We start from the raw sequence: 3,190 nt of genomic DNA on the forward strand, positions 1-3,190 counted from the left end.
TGACACCATAAGCCGAACGCCAGACACTTGCCAAAAACACGCACACGACAAAGTTAATATGAAAAAAAAAATATTGAAAATGGGTTTGAACAGAGCGTAGCACAAAGAAAAAAGAGAAAAAAGAGAAAAAAGAGTTTTGTCATCTCATTCATAATAAGCATTGGAGTTACAAAAAGTGAAGTATTTAAGTCACATAGTTACAAAAGAGTATGGAATCGAAGAGTCTGGAGGAGTCCTAGCTAGCTGCCTCAACACCGACAGCCTCCTGGTTATGCTGATCCACCTCGTCGGTCCCGTCAGCCATCTCACCCTCACGAGGTGGGGAATCAAGATGAGTAACAGAGTCATTCTGCTGGGGGCCAACGTCAGCAGTGACTATGGGAGATACCACAGTTGACGAATGAAGAACGGTTAGAGGCTGAACGGTAGGAGGAGCTGTAGTGATCCTAGAGGAAGCAATCTCCTGACATTCATCAAATATGTGCTCGGCTTCGGTGGGTTCTGGGTCAACATAGACCCCTAGAGGATCAATCCCTAAATCCTTATCAATCTCATCCGGAGTTGAGCTGGTCTGTCCCTCAGCCGGAACTTGGTCGGAATAACCATCTCGGAATCCCTGAGCATATCTAAGAGCTCCAACTCTTGAAAACCGAGCATGAAGAGCCAACATTCCACCATTCACTCTGCTGATGGTATCAATCAGAGCGTTGCGCTCGTCTAGAGCTCTTTTCTCAAAAGCCATCCGAGCAGACTGTTCATTAGCCAGAAGGCGCTGGAGCTCTGCCTTTTCATCTCTGATTGAATCACGTTCAATCTGCCAGACACTTTTCTCAAGCTGGAGGGCATCCTTCTCATCCTGAAGAGAGTCGTTTTCCTTCTTCAGAACATCTCTTTCTTTTTCGGTTTCTTCAAGCCGAGCTAATATCTCGGTGTTCTTGCTGGCAAGAAGGTCGTTTTCCTTATTAGCCACATCTAGGCTATCAGAGAACTTACGGGCCCTGGCGTTCCCCATTTCCACCTGTTTCTGCATAGCCATCATACCGAACAAAGTCTGCATAGATATACATGAATACTGGTTAAACCGATAGCCTGGTCAGACGAAGGCAAGAGCAAATAGTATGAGAGGATTCATGAGTTAGAAAATAAAAGTCACCTCCATGGCAGATTGGGGAAAGCGGCTGAACACATCCTTTTGGGACAGACCCTTCGCCGCCTCAAGGTCTTTCGGAGTCCACATGCTCCTATAATACGCCATGGCGGTCTGGCCATCCTTCAACATGGTCTTGTTCGGCTTCACGAACGTCCCATCCGTTCGAGTGTACCGAGGAGCCCATGGTGGTAAAACAGGAATAGAAGGAGAAGCAGAAGCAGAGACACCAGCTGCAACAGGCCCGGAGGGGGCAGGAACTCTGACTGGGCGATGCAAGAGAGCGCTCGGCCCAGAGACTCGGGTCCTTCTTACAAGAGGTTCCTCCTCAAGGTTGACTCCACCGTCAGGATGAGGCCTTTTGCCTCGTTCTTTGTCCCGAGCACCCCCAGCGGCAGCAGGGGTAGTAGTGATTTGTGGAGACGTGCTCGGGTTGGTAGCAGGGGTGCTGACAACAGGATTAATAGCCACCGTACTCGGGATGGTGTCAGAGATGGTGGCTGAAGAAAAGGCTGATGCAGGAGAGGAGGTTGCTCCAGCAGCAGAAGTGGCTGGGGGAGTATTTTTCCTCCTACCAAAGGAAGGAATCTGAAGCCTGCTCATGGTATAGCCGAGGGATGAGAGCGCTAGAAGGTTGTCTGAAGTGAGGAGGTTTGAGCAAGAAGGAATATCGTTCAGAACGTATTTCTTCAAGTAATTACTCCTATCCCTGCAAACACTGTAGCTCAAGTCATCACAAGGTATGCCTAAGGAGCGACATAAGAAAGTACAAAAGCGAGGAACACATGTTTCGCAGGGACAATCATTTTTATGAGATTTGAATTTCTTATACGAGGAGACAGAACAGACGCCAAAAGCGCTCAGGATTGGGTAATCCTCTGCAGCCGGCGAAGACCAGGCCCCACTAACACCCACAATGTTATCCCTCCAACCCTTTTCAGATTTGATTGTATCCGTACATATGGACATCTTGTCGATCGGGTAGAGGTGGTAGAATGGCTCGTCAGTTCGGATCTTACTGACCTTATAGCAAAGAAGAAGATCTATGAGGTCAAGGTCCAAACTTCTGTCTCGAATCAACAGTAACATAACGGATATGATTCTAAAGAAATTGGGGTTTACCTGCAGGGGGGATATCCCCAGTCTATTGAAAACATAATTAAAGAAGGGATGCAGAGGGAACCTAACGACATTCAGTTGAAGGTTTGTAAATAAAACCTCGCCGGGAAGAAGGCCGGCACCGGTCATAATATTAACATCCTTAGGGCAAACCCTAACTTGGATGTTGTCAGGAAGTCTAAGTCTCATACGAAGAACATCTAGATCTACAACCATGGTAGAAGCGATTGAAGGATCTAAAAGGGTAAAAGGAAGTCTGTTGAAAGTAAAAAGGAACAAAACTAACCTCTGGGGTAGAAAGCAACAAAGAGCACTGCAAGATCGCTGGAAGGATGACTCTTGAAGAATTTCACCGGATGAAATTTAGCACTGCTCTAAAAAGATGAGCGAGAGATTTAACTGATGATGGAGACGGTAAAAAGGCATGAAGTGGCATTCTAGAGCCTTATAAAGGCGAAGTGGACCCGAGGGCCGAAGCGTCAGGGAGGCGAGAAATTCATCGAACCCCGGAACATTGATTCCGGATCTGACCGTCCGTTCCCCCATAAGGGTTTCTCGAGCCGTCAACATCATGATGAGACGCCTTTAATAATTACCCCCTTATTAAACAAGGAGTAATTATAGGGGCAGTTGAGGAGGCCCGAAGTGACATGGGCCGGATATGACCCGCGAACACGACATCCGGTCCGTGCAGATGGGTCAAGCCCATAGAGAGACACTGCCATATGGGCCGAACGCGAATAGCCCATCAAAGATGACCAAAACTCACAGAGGAACGGGCCCAGATCTAGCAGTCCATTAATGTTTGTAAGTATCTATAAATAGGAGAAGTAATGGATAGAGGAGGGGGATTTTTTCTGTTGAAGTGTAAGAGTTCTAGAGAGAGAAAGGAAGAATGAATTTCTTGCATCTTCACCCGTCCAT

Source organism: Cornus florida, unplaced genomic scaffold (genome assembly GCF_030987335.1).
Source record: "Cornus florida cultivar Cherokee Brave unplaced genomic scaffold, ASM3098733v1 CherokeeBrave_3.0.0_Hap2_Chr09, whole genome shotgun sequence".
Lineage (NCBI taxonomy): Eukaryota > Viridiplantae > Streptophyta > Magnoliopsida > Cornales > Cornaceae > Cornus > Cornus florida.